Genomic DNA, 14683 nt, shown 5'->3' with positions numbered 1-14683 from the left:
AACATATGACGTGTCATGACCCTGAACCGGACCTCATCCTGCCATCTCCTTCTTCAATTCTTGACTCCAACGCAGTAGCTAGGCCTGCTCATATGCCAGAGCCACCAGAATTCGACCTTGAGGTGATGTTGAAAAAGCTTGCCCGAGAGAGGCAAGCTGTTACCGGCCGTCATGAAGGCAGGACCACTTTTAAAAACCTTGCTCATGGCAGGTCCACTGCCTAAGTGGATACACCCACCCAATAGCCTGGAGAACACGCCGATCCCAAAAATATCTCTACCCATCGCTCCCATGGTCCCTTATCTACCCAACCCACAAAGCCCCACTACTTCTCTGGATCCTCTGCAAGTGAACCCTCTTGTGTCCTCTTCTCGTCATAGCCTCAGCCCACCCACAAGAATTAAAGAACCCCACTCACTTCCCTGCAATCTAGCTCAGCAGGTGCAGCGAGTTCCTCCAAAGTGTTGCGCATCATAAATTTGAGCTCACAGGACTCGGCCATCACAGCATGTGCTCCTTTAAAGTTTGCCAACATATATATCGCTACCACAGGTCGAGTTCTGCCAGCTAAATTCGTTCACACCTGGAGATACAGTATGCGCCCAAGTTTATGTTTTAACTATTCCAATGCAATATCACACCAACTTGGTATACGCTCCCTTCAATCTGCGCTAATATGGTGTCAAACATCGATTTTCCCAAATGGCTATTTTCAAAACATAACACTATGGATAGTCACCAGATCTGGTTGTCCAATATCGAATCAACCATTTAACTCGATATGCCACAATAATTTGGCGTTTTCTATGCTTCAATGCGAAACTGCCGGAGTTGCTAATCGCAAAACTAGTGAATATCCAATCTCATCTGTGATCTGTGTTCTCAATTGCAGTTGGAATCGCCTTATTAATATTACAACTGACAATTGACAATATCCAGAACTTTGATGCGAGATTTTAGGAATCGGCAATTTCCATAATTCGGTGTTGTCCCTAATAATCCGCGCAGTCTATTCTAAGCTGTTCTCTGTGGGAAGAGATTTCACTCACAAAATTTAACACGTACAATTTGTCTTCAGCTGATTTAGCAGAATGTTCTACAGCATTTTCACAATCTTCTGTAGCTTTTGCAGGACCTGGTCTTGCTGATACTTTAACCATAGCAGGGTGCAAAAGCTTGTCGCCAAGAATAAAACCTCTCCTGAATTCTTCAATAATTATGCCTTCTTCAAATAATGTAGAATCCTCACACATAATTGCTTCGTGTAGCATGGGATCAAATGGTTTTCCAACAGTATTGACCACATTAACATTAAATCCTTTCATGATTTCTACGAACTGTTTATAAATACTCTGGTAACTTTTATCAATTTTCTCCTCCCCTTTTGTTTGTATCTTAATCCGTGTTTTGGCTCTTTCAAAATTGTCCACCATAGGCAGCAGATTTTCAATTACATCACCTTGAATGTTAGATGCCAAACTTAGTCGTTCTTTCTCTGCTCTCTTCCTGAAATTGTCAAAATCTGCATTTAGACATAGTAACTTGTCCTTTCCTGTTGATGCCTCTTCTGTTAAAGTTGAGACAAAGCAATCTTCTCATCCTCAATAGCCTGAAGCTGTACCTCTATTTCAGAAACCTGAACATCATCAGTGTTCGCAATGGCTTCTTTATAAGCATCCAACAAAGTAGAAACAAGAGATGCAGGTTTTTGATCTGTAATAGCAGCCTTGGACTCCTCTGTATCACTTTCCTCAAGCTCGTCATCACTTTCTTCCTCCACCTGCTTCGACTCCGTTTCTGCAACCTTTTGGTACACAACGAACCTCGGATGTCGTCTGTTGACGGGATTTAACGGTACAAATCCCATGGCAGCTCTCTTAGTAAATTGTCCACTATTTTTAATAGAAATTCGGAATTGCGAACAAGGATTCAGCTTGGTTCGAGATGGTTTGAAGCCGGACTGAGATATAACGAAGACAGCTGCACCTGCTAAAGCAGTGGACGCCATTGAAGGCTTTCTCGAGGTCCAGGATTCCAAACACGTACAATTTGTCATAACACAGATATTTTAACAATGTTAAATAAAAACCACAGTTCGAACCATTTCAGGCAAATTGTCAACGCATTAAGCTGCATACAATTAACACAGGACACATCTATTCCATTATTACACAGATCAACCAGATCGAATTGCCAGATCTATCCCTCGATTGTACACAAACCTCAGTTGTAGATTTTTTTTATATATATAAAATGAAACAGAGTTTTATATTTAAACTGAAAACAGAGTATTGCTCGCAAAAATCCCCCTAGACTGATATCTGTTTGATTTTTTTTTCTTAGCACTGGGAGGTGTCCTTTGCTTGTGTTCTACACATGTACATAATGTTGTTTAGGCCATCCTCTAGTTGTTTATTTACTGCTTCTAGTCAAGAACTAAAATATATTAGGGTTTTTTTTTTTTTTTTTGTCTCTTCAACAATAATCTCACAGGGAGTTTGAGCTTCTCTTTGTTTGATTTGATTGACTTCTTTGTTCAATGTTTTGTAATGTAACAAGAAAACTTTGCCTTTATGACCTTTTGGATTCTTTGCTAGTTCTTAATGCAGAAATAGAGTTATAGTATTGGTTTATGGTTATCTGGAGCACCATACTTCTACCAATGCCATTCGATACAGTCAATGATCATTTTAGACATGGGTTTCTCTCTATTGTTTTACATTCTATGCATATCTTTTCCTGAAAGGTCCTCTTAAATTCTGAATGATCTTGTATCATATATCTGTTCTGTGAAGATTATTTCATAATGCTTGTATGTCATTTGGCTATTTGGCCCTTTATCAAATACTTTCAATCCACAAGCTTGACCCTTCAGTTGTTGAATTATCCAAGGAAATGGCATTTTCCCTTTTCGATAGGATTTGTTGTTTCATGACAACTTAACAGGATGATCATATGTCAAAAATATAATGACAAAAAAATTAACATAGTTAAAGGTAGATATATCAAGATAATGGAAAGTTGGATAAATGCATTTGCAGGAAAGCATTATATATACCGACATGCATTATTAAGTGATAATACCTATTAGGTTTTGGTTTATAATTGCAGAGTTCTCCCACAGAGAACAAAAATCGCAAGTGATCGTAAAGGAGATTCTGCTGCGACGGAGGGAAAGGTTTGGTTACCTTAACTGTGATGCTCGCAACAGGACCGTCCGATTAAAAACCCTAAGAAGTGACGAAAAGGATCAAACACCTGTCAAGTGAAAACATATCACTAGCCCCTCCTACGCATGACATGTGGAAATTGAGATGTTCCAAGGAACCGTAGGTCATAGCGTTCTAGACATTTACATTTTGACATGGGTCTAATGTTTGGTTATATGAAATTGTGAGATATTTGACAACATGTCGGATGGATGATTTAAACTAATTCCACATAAGAACCCAACAATACTCAACGTTAATCCAAAGTCACACTAAAAGTAGATTGGTAACCTATGATAAGTCATAGTGCTTTGAATTAATTCGGAAAGTGCATAACATGATGGAAGGGGTGGCTAGTGACATTATAGCACAACGTAATATTAGATGTATATATACATATAGTGCATGGTTTTGTGTTATGTAAAATCATAGAGTGAGAATCTACGAGCTTTGAGTGATTCCCAGGTCTTGAGAAGGCGTTAAAGCGTCCACCATAGAAGTAGCAGGTTTAGCATAACCATATTGGGAATTTGCATGTTGTATCGTACTCTGCTGTTTGACAAAGTACTTTTACCCGGTCTCACATTACCAGTGTCCCAATTATTGTACTATTTGCAAGTGTAGGGGCTTCCCACCTCACCACCACCCTTACATCCAATCATTAAGGACATTTACTTTAGCATGAAAGACGATGCGTGGTTAAAATTACTGCTTTGCTAAATAGACCATATAGTCTAATAAAGATTGTTATACAGTAAAATTTTCCAGTTGTGTAGAAATACTTCTAAAATTATTTGGTTTTCATTTAAGACATTCCATTTGGCATGGGGTAGATGCATGCCAAATGCTGATTTCATGATTTTGCTAATTTTCAATCTATCGAAAATGCAGCCTGTTTATATGTACGCCAACAATCTTGTTTCATATTGGAATCGGCTTTCTTATGAATGTTTTGGTCATTGAGGTTGAATTTAAGGCCTTTACTGTTAGCACCTTCATCTATCATATGATTAAAAGATTCCAGATATGCTGAAATGTCATTTCTGCTAAAGTATTCCTCTGTTATGCTAGAGTTTCTTAACATGTTAAATGATTCTAATAACATAGCTTATGAACCTTGATTGTTAATGTCTCTTATTATCGCTGAAAATAAATCCCAAGCTGTCTATTCTATTCCCTATTTCAATCTGCTATGGTGATCCTTTGATTTAAAACACAGATTTTTAATACTGATGAGTCTTACTTCCATTAGGGAGTTGTGGTATTTATGAGTCTATTCGTTTCCTCTCTAGATAAAGCTTTGAAATGAATCTTATTTTTGGGGATAAAACAATATCAGTATTAAATAACAACCTTAATCGTTAAAAATCCTTTCTATGCTTTTAACTAATACAGTTTGAATCTATATTATCTTGCTTCAATTCTCTACACCAGTGCTTTAGAGTTATCAACTGAAGCAATCTATTTTTGGTTTGTTCCTTGTACAAGTTTTTGGGTTGTTAGATGATAAATGAAAAAAAAAAAGAAAAAGAAAATAAACATATTATTGTTCAGACAACAAAGTAGTCATTGGGAATGATTATTAAAATATGATACAAACATTCTGCTTATTTTTGGAGTGCCTGAGGAAATAAAATTTTGTATTGCAGAATGAAAATTTATATCAGAGCTTTTATAAGTGATATCTCCTTTTAAGATGATGAATAGGGACTTGGAATGAGAATTTTGGTTCACTAATTTCAAAATCCTCAACTGGTCTCTTTGATCCAGAATATGTTATTTCTACTAAGGGCAATATCAACGCACCTTAAGCTATTATAGTTTGAAAAGCATTGCTCTAAGTTACTTTCCTTCAGATATTATAGTAACACGTGCTTCTTTTGAAATAATCAGTGTCAGCATGGACTTGTATAATAAGTAAGAGGTGTAATGCTATGATAAATCAGTTAGTTTGTAAATTCAAAGCAATTAGTTTATGTGGACCTTCATATCATGTTTTCTGAATATATGACAGTCTAATATGTTTTGTTATTTAAATTTTTGTGCTAGTAAATCCACATATTGACATTTTACTTAAAGTTATATTATGCAAAAAAAAAAGAGACTTTCATTATGAACATAGTATGAAGGATGATCATAACAAGGACAATTGTTGGGCATTACATCTCAAGCTCATGTTTGAAGGAACTATACCTGAAAGACACTCTTGAATATTCAAGAGGTTAAAGGAATGAAAATGAGAAGCATTAGATTTTATGACAATGTTCCATGAGGGCCTAATAGAACTAATTAGGTAAAAATGATAAAAATAATAATAATAAATAAATTAGTTGAGAAAATTACTTAATCCAGAAGATGAAAACGATTTTGTTAATTGATTTTAATTCCTTAAGAAAAATGTGCTTAATTTAAAAATCAGAGATGCCTGTTACCAGAAGGTTAGCAAGAGTTTCAGGAAGGATTCCTAGGATATGTGTCGTCGTTTTCCTTTATGTTTTGAGGACTTCGGGACGAAGTCCATTGTTAAGAGGGGGTGTATGTAGTGCCCACTCTAGTTTCCTGACCTTAATATGACATTATCTTAGACACTTTATTCTTTGAGGACCTCAGATTGAGGATCTGGACACATGACACTATTATTAGCGATTGAGATATTCATGGTTGTGATGTTTATGAATAATTTCCATTGATATTATGATAGCATGAATGGTTATGTATCGTATCTATTAGTATTCTGATGATTGCAACATTAAATAGTTAAGTTGGTCTCTATTTGAATTTATGATGAGGGTAGTAAAGAATATGTATGCGCTCTACTAAAAGCATAATGATGATAAATTGATGGATAGGTATATTTCTACGATGTTACGATGTTGATAGCTTAATGAATATGTATGTTTCCATTGATGATTATTGATGATAGCCATGAGGGATGTGTTCCCTATGTTACCTACTTCCTTTAGTTCAGACTTACAATGGACAATGATGTGAATGACCAAGAATTGTTAATGATGCTATTATGATAATGACTAACATTGAGAAACCTTGTTACTGATGATTATTGAGTATGGCAGGAAACCAGTAGAGGCGCTCGCATATGACATGTCGATGACACTTGGTTTGATGAAAATTCATATTATTTTATCTTTTAAAGTCTAAGTCGATCTTGAAATCTGCCATATATGTTTAACTATATTCTGATGATATGTTAATGGTTGCAGGCACAGATTAGTTGCTTGACCGAATGACCCACATATGGGTGATGGGGTTGTACAGGTGGATGGAACTACATGGGAGGGGTGGGACAGAGTCCCTGATCTCACCCACTAGCACTCCTGCCGTGACTTGGGCTGGAAGGGTTGAAACACCTTCGCCTTGAAGATCACGATGCCATGAGGGCAGGTCCCAAAGTTGGGTCGCTCATGAGGAGTTTACTGGGGGGCGCGCATCAAGGCGGATTCCTTGATCCCCGACACCATTAGTCTCACTATAGCAGGCAACATAAGAGATGATAGTGGTCTATGACGTTGCACTATACTTTCCCCTCGTAGTCACTGGATGCTTGAAGGGCAAGTGGTGTGGCACCCTTGGAACTTTAGGGGAAATTCTTGAAGGGCGTGACCAACTTGGCACCCTTGGCATCACAATTAAACTATTAGGTGTGGCACCCTTGGAACTTCTAGGGAAGTTCTTGAAGGGCACAACCAAGCTTGGCACCCTTGGAATCAGTAAAAATAAATAATAATAAATAAATATAAGTAAGGAATGAAAACTAGGTAAAGTTACATCAAGGGTAAATGATGATTAGAAACCAAGGTAATTAAATCAAAAATAAAACTTGGAATAAGGAGGATCATAGGAAGAAATAAAATAGAGTACCTTAAAAACTCTACCCTTTCCATGTTGGAAAATACTAAGAAGATTATGTGGTTTAATTAGGTAAAAAGGGGAAAGAGGGACATAATTGTAAGGATAAAGATTAATCCTAAACTAATTAAACCTAATTAAGAAAAGAGGAATGTGAATTAAAATAAGAATAATAAATTAAATTTAGAGAAATGTAAAGAACCTCCATGTGGCAACAAACAACATAAGAATATCCATCTAAGAGATAACCTCAGTTAAATTAGGGAGTAAATAGGGGATCAAATCTTGACTCATTAATTGACTTTAAGTAATGAACACAAATTAAGGAATAAAAAGGGGGAATAAAGAGACAACTAGGAGAAGAAATAGGAATCTTGTTGAGGTGAGGAAAATATTGGTTTTAAATAAAAATTTAAGTAAATAATTTTGGGAGACCCTTGATGTGAGAATGACACATGGGTGGGTGAATAATCAAGCTATTGAATTATAAAAAAATAATTAATTATGCATGACATGACAAGTGTCACCTATGAGGACTCCTATAAAAGAAGGGGCAAGCCATGGGAGAAGGGACTTTTTTGGGAAACCCTATTGTTGGATGGATGAGATGATGTCAAAGCAGTGATTATGATCCTATAGTGAGTTTGGTGAGGTAGAGGATTTTAGAGAGGGGACTCTTGAGCCAAGGAGTGCTCTCCTCTACCAGCTATTGAAATTCTCCATTGTACAACCCCATTGCAGCTCGGGGGTCCGTGGGGAAGAAGAGTACCCAAGGAGTAGGCTGGGAGGTTAACCGGTGGGTCATCACATTCGGATCAAGTACATCGCCATTCATTCACGAAGGTGACCGACAGCAAGGGAATACTAGCAACAGCAAAGCGAACAGAGTCTCGTCTTCTGGTGAACGGTACATATGTATTGCAATACTAGTTGGTCTTAGTTAAATGTATGTAAATGTTATGATATGTTTCTTGAAATGAATTCCTACTGTGTTTTCTCTTCTAGTTTCTTTTTGATGTGATTAAAAAAAAAAAAAAGATATGTACATAGTCTAGATGTGGTCCTTACAGTGACACCACCATATCTTTAATACCCCCTAGACACTTGACTTTATGTGAATCAAAAGAATACAAGTCCTTGTAAGGTTTAGTAACTTGTAGGTTTAGTTGTTTCATCATTGATAATGGCATAAGGTTATGTGAGGTTCCTGAATCAAACATACAATCGTGCAAGAGTAAATCATGAACCAATAAAGAAATGTAGAAAGGAGGTGTTTAAGAATCTACCTCCTCCACATGTGAACCAAAAACCACTACTGGTTTATCTTCTTGCAAACTCACAATGTCATTTATATTCACATTCTGAGATGGATTAATCAATCCATCTCACCAAAACCATCAAACTACCTAACTATCCTCTATCTGCTTTGAAGTAAAGATCATTACAAAATATTACATTTGAGGGTAGAAACACCTCATTCATTTCAAGAAAACAAGATAATAAGAAGTAATAGAAATCAGAGAATGATGGGAGATTGTTGCTCGCTATTAGAATCTATAGCTTGAGCCTGTGGTTTTGCTGATGGCTGAGCATTAATGGAGTAGTGGATGAAGTGGCAGGGTATGGTGAGTGGCGTAGGCAATTAACAGATGAAAGCGGTGGAAGATGTGGAATGAGCGACGTGAGGCGGAAAGTATTTGGGAGCTCACCATGGGGGTAAAGAATGTACGGGAGCTTCAACGAGGTTGAACCCCCACAGTGATTTCAGGCCACACATCGCGGTCAACCATGCTAACATCACGGTCAACTGCGGGGGTTGAGATTTAATTAATCTTCGTGCTCATTGCTTCCCCGCAACACACCTCAATGTACTTATCAAGCTATCGCTTGATCGCGCCTCTTGAACCTGCATGACCTTTAGCATATGGCAAACCTTCGGTTACCACGGAACTCAAAAGAATTAACACTCTGGTTCATAAACCTGTCGCGTCTGCCTTTTCAATGCCCCTTTGACTCCCATACGGACCCGATAGGAAATAAAAACTGCCAGTTAATGATTTATCAGGTCTGATTTTAAAGATAGAACCCGATTACTTTCCAACCCGATATCTGTCGCTCCCATACGGACCCGATAGGAAATAAAAACTGCCAGTTAATGATTTATCGAGTTCGATTTTAAAGATAGAACCCGATTACTTTCCAACCCGATATCCGTCGGATCCCGTCTCTTTCGATGGATGGCTGAGATTGGCCCGGACTTCAGCGAATTAAACTGTATTTGATACACCATCGCGTCTGATTTCCGAAATAAACTTCGTTCTAGTTACCCATGCGATTGTAGTCGGATCTGTGGCCTGTTGATCGAACGACCCAAATATTCTCGCAGTTTTATCACTTTCAAAGCCATTAGTAAAATAAAATCAACCATTTCTTTCAAATCTTCGCATTTCTTTATATTTTCCATTATGACATAATATTTGTTTTTTTTTTTTCTTTCATTTTGTGATAAAACTGAAAATAAAACTTAAGAAACAATGGATGCTACAACAGAAATAATCACTAGGATTCAATATTGCTAGTCATAACAAGGTTAGTAATAGATCATCAAATGAGTAATACTTTCAATCAATGAATTCAAAGCATACCTTTGTTTCTTGACGAACCTTGTCCTGAGAGATCCTCCTTCTTGCAGACGTTTTTCCCTAATGAAGATAACAAAGGGAGAAAGGTGATTAGTACTTCAATATAATCAAAACTAAATGAGTACATGAATCCAAAACTGAAAAACCATGAGATACTTATCTTTGAGAGTTGTTGGGAGCTCCCTCCAAAGCTTGAGGGAAACCTACAAACTTAAAGTAATACAAAATGTCTTTTCCAAAGATATGTTAAAAACCTATAAATTCTAAAACTTATAAAAACAATTTATGTAAAGCAAATGACTTAATAGTGTAAGTCCCTAATGTCGAATTCTTCTGGCTTGACTTTCTTTTAGTCTCCTTGTTCAGCAAAGTTGGCTTGATATCTTCATTTCTTCTTATTCTCGGGATTCTCGGGACTATCACTCTTGTAGTGACCTTTCTTATGACATTGATAGCACTCTATCTAAGACATGTCAACTTTCTTCCTTTGTCCCTTCAATCTATTTTCTTTATGATGATCCACATAAGCATTTAATACTTCTTCAAGATTGGCAACCATTGAGATCCTTAATTCTTCTTGACTACATGCGGTCCATAATTCTTCAAAGGTGGGGCTACCTTCCAACTATTGAGACCTTAAGCAAAAGCACTCCAAGAGGGTGGAAATCCTAATAAAGCAGTAATCACAAATTCTTTGTCCAGACTAATCTCATCGATGGCTAAAATATCATCCCTCAATCTAGCTATCTTTACAAAGAAGGTTTCCACATTATCTTCCTTTGTCATCTTTTTTTTCCACAACTCATTCTTTAAACTTGCTACTTGGCCAATATTCTTAATAGTGAACAGCTTCAATAGGGCTTTATACATCTCCTGAGCATGATCGATTTTAGCTATGAATGGGACAATATTGTCTTTTATTGTTACTACCATAAAATTCATAGCCACCAATTCCAAATCCGTGAATTTTGCTTTGTCGGCATCACTGGATTCTTCGATAGGCTTCTTTACATTTCCTTTTACTAGATCTAATACCTTGTTCTTCTCGAGGATTAGGTCAATCCTCTTCTTCTAGGATATAAATTTAGATGCTCCTTCAATCTTCTTCTCACCCTTGATAGATTTAGACATCTTCCTTGAATATGATATATTCCTTCCCCGAGATAGTGCCTTTGAATAGATCTGCCTTTTTCTTCTTTCATCACCAAATCTCTGATACCATGTTGGAAAATCAGAAAGGAAGTAAATATTTTCTCGATCTTGATAATTACTGTGATTTTACTTATTATTATTATTCTTTATATCTTCTTTCTTTAGTTCATCGAGTAATTATACAAAGCAGCAACACATAAAACAATGAACACAAGATGTAGGCACATGCCAGGGAAAAACCCCACTCAAGGGGAAAACCCATTCAAATTAATTCTTCCTTTCAATAGTATTCTTTGAGACTCTTCACCTAGACCTTGACCATACCTTCCCTCCACACCATGTCAGCATCCAAAATATTGGTCTCTTTCCAGTGACTTCAACTATGCAACAACGTGCGGCAGCTCACGGCTTCCGATAGCAGTCCAACTTGGGAGAGTTCATTCTTCCAATATAGAACACGAAACAAAGAGTGCCACCACCAAAATTTCGATTTTCCTTGACTACTTAGACTCCCCCAAAATCACATTCACTTTGGCTTCCTAGAAGTAGACTTTCCCAGCCTCCTACTTCGCACTTCTACTGAGCAAAACAGATTTTTGCACTTCTGCCTAGAAGAGAGAGAATGAGAAGTGATGCTCCAAATGAATTCATAGTCCTTCCTTTTATAGGCTTCTTGTGGGGTCGAATGGGCCCTTAGGTCGACATGGTGTGTAGGTTACATAATTCATATTTGACTCAATACTTAACCGATTTACATGATTCAAAAGCCTAAGAAGGGTCTCTTTAAATGTCCAATAATTCTATAGACTTAGAATAAATCCTAGAAGTACTCAATGGGAAATTTGACCTAAAACATGGTGACCCAAGCATGAAATCCATGCTTTAATAAGTCACAACAATAATAATAAAAATTCTTTTATTTTTTCTTTTGACAAGTACATTACATAATGACTCAAGTACATTATTAAAGACCGAACATAGTTACTTTTTCCAACATCTCAAAGAAGGAATCGGGTAATGAGTTCTTGCTAAAAAGGGTTGATAAACCAGTCATTTCTTGTCAAGTAAGATGATAAACCACCCATAAAGTGTGTTACAGGTATTGTAGTTCTTTCCTTGAAAACACAGCTGATAAACCACCTATAAAGAAATCCCATACTCCTAGAAAACCGAGAAATAACACAGTTGAACCTGGTTGGAATCCTTGAGAAAGTAATCCCTTGGATCATGGATCTAGCTCAGGGATGGAAAAATACAAGTAAGAGTGTGGTGTGGTTGATCTATGGTTAGGTGGAGAGTTGAAGTCCCACCTTTAGTTTCTAACCCTCTTTAGACATTAAGACTAATTCCATGATTTGTCGATAGGTGTATATATTTAAACTCACGGTGGAAGTCCATCGATGGAAATTAATTTTTCTTATTTTTCAATGGTCGGGATGGAGTCTTGGAGGAATATTATTTGTCTAAGAGGACGATGGATGGATAGGATGAGAGGGAGGTTGAAGAGGCATTGATACGTGGCAGAAGTGGATTGAAGGGTCGTCTAAGAGCGAAGGGTGGCCATGGTGGCGATGATGGCATGTTAAGAGGAAACTAACAACAATCGATGTTGGTCATTGAAAAAAAGAGAAAATGTATTTCAATCGATGGAGTTCAAGCGTTGCGGAAGTGGATCAAGCGTGGTGTGTCAAGATGGAACCACACTTTACCAAATGGAACGTTTCAACACCAAAGAGAATATGGGCATTTTAAAGATGGAAGAGAAGAATGGTTTGTGTTGTTGCTTAGCCGAGTTTTTCTTGTGTATTGTTGGATGTATTCTTTGGTTGGGATTGATCAGATTTCCAATTGAGGCAAAGGGACAACGTGTGGGCATGGAAAGAGGAGGGGATTGGTTGTGGACGTAGGAAGAGGTGATTGGTCGAATAATTGTGCGCAGGTTATGGTTTTGGTTTTTTTTTTTTAAATGTATTTTGTTTTTCGGAAGTCTCGGCTCATTATAGTGATAGTGTAACAACGGTGTTGAAATTGGGACAAGTATGAATTGCATTTGGATATGGTTCGAGTGTTTTTCTTGCAGTGAGTGGATGTAAGAAAGGCACGGGTGAGCTTGTCGAATTTTCAACAACTCTTGTGATTGAAATTAGCAGCGTGTGATAAGTACAGACTAAGAGACAACATTGTTTGATTTGTTTAGATAATATAATGTGTTATTACTTGTTTAGAATAATAACATTTGTTTGATATGCAATGTCATCTGAAAAGAGAAAAAAAAAAAGTATTTATGTTTCATAGGCTGCCAAGGAGTAACACTATATGTGCTTGGAGGTGAGGCAAGAGGAAGGGACAATGAGGAAGGTCGAATTGAAAAAGTGTGATTAGAAGAAAGTAGAGGAGAGTGATAGGCACGACGCAAAAAGCAGAGAAAGAATACTTGAAATGTGGTCGGAGTTGGGGTGAGTGCGGTAGTCGGGTAAAGAGAGGTCGGGAAGTTTGAAATGTGGTCAAGTTAGACTAAGTGCGGTGGTCGTAAGGCAGGATGGAAAAGTAGAGGAGTTGGATAAAATCTTCACATTGGCCCTGACGTAGAACGTACTGCGGTGTTTTGGTGGTTTTTGAAATTAAAAAAAACAAAAATATAAATATATATATATATATATATATATATATATATATATATATGTGGTTGCATTTAGTTTTTTTTTTGTTTTTAGAATTTTTTTCAGGAAATATTTTTTTTTTGCATGTTTAACATGAAAGTTTGAATGTTTTAATGCCTGGAAATAAGGGAAGGTGATTGGTGGCACATAAATTGGTTAAAACACTTTTCTATTAATGGTCAGACGTGGACACAATTGAGTGGAATTTGACGTGCACAATTTTGGTTGTCCTCATGTTTTCGGCGTGGGGGGAATGTAATATGTAAAATGTTTTTTTTATCACAATGTTATTTATGAAGAATAGTTAATTGAAAAAAAATTAAAAGAAAAATGAAATTGATTTTGAGAGAAGTAAAACATTTTTCTATTATTGGTGGGATTTGGAGACAGTTGGTAGACGAAGGTTGAGATGCTTTATGGTAGAAGTTAGTTGGTTCGGAGGGCGATCCCGACGTATGCGGTTTTCGTCGTACTTATGTTTTAGGCATGTAGGGGAAATGTGATTTAAAAAATGTTGTTTTCCCACAAATGTTATTTTGCAGCATTGTTACTTGAGAAGACGTTAAAAAAGAAGAAAGAGTATTTTTTTCTAAGATTGGAAAAATATTTGTAAATGTATTAAAAAATAGTTGTTTTCAAAAATGAAATATTTTTAAAGAAGAATGGATGTTTTTTTTTATGATGTTGTTTTGAAGAAAATGTGTTTTTTAACAAATGTTTGTGTAGTATATTTTTAAGGTTATTTAATAGGGTGGTTTCGATGTTTGAGATGATGCAAGTATGAGAAACTAGTTGGTGGTGTTAAGGTCCTAGGGTTTAGATATCAAATGTCTTTGTCTCTTTCATTCATTTTGAGATTTTGTGTAGCAGTTTAGCCTATCAACTGTTGTTGTCCTAGTCTAAAAAGTCATTTTTTCGACATCACTACAAGTCTTTCATAGAGGGTCCATAAAGATAAGACAAAACTTGAAGAGATTCTGAGTCAAGGAGAAGGTCATGGGGTCATCTGCTCATATAAAGTCTTTTAGGGTTCGAAAGGTTATGTATCATTGGTCACTGGTCAGAACCATGAAAAAACAAATTTGGTTCATTTTTAAGGTTTTGTTGAGTATGTTGTTGAGTATGGTTCATCATGCCCATTCCACCATTTATA

This window comes from Pinus tabuliformis, chromosome 3_1 (genome assembly GCF_031772625.1).
Source record: "Pinus tabuliformis cultivar Carrire ecotype Pingquan chromosome 3_1, CPIR1, whole genome shotgun sequence".
Taxonomy (NCBI): Eukaryota; Viridiplantae; Streptophyta; class Pinopsida; order Pinales; family Pinaceae; genus Pinus; species Pinus tabuliformis.
Note: the sequence above shows the minus strand (reverse complement) of the source record.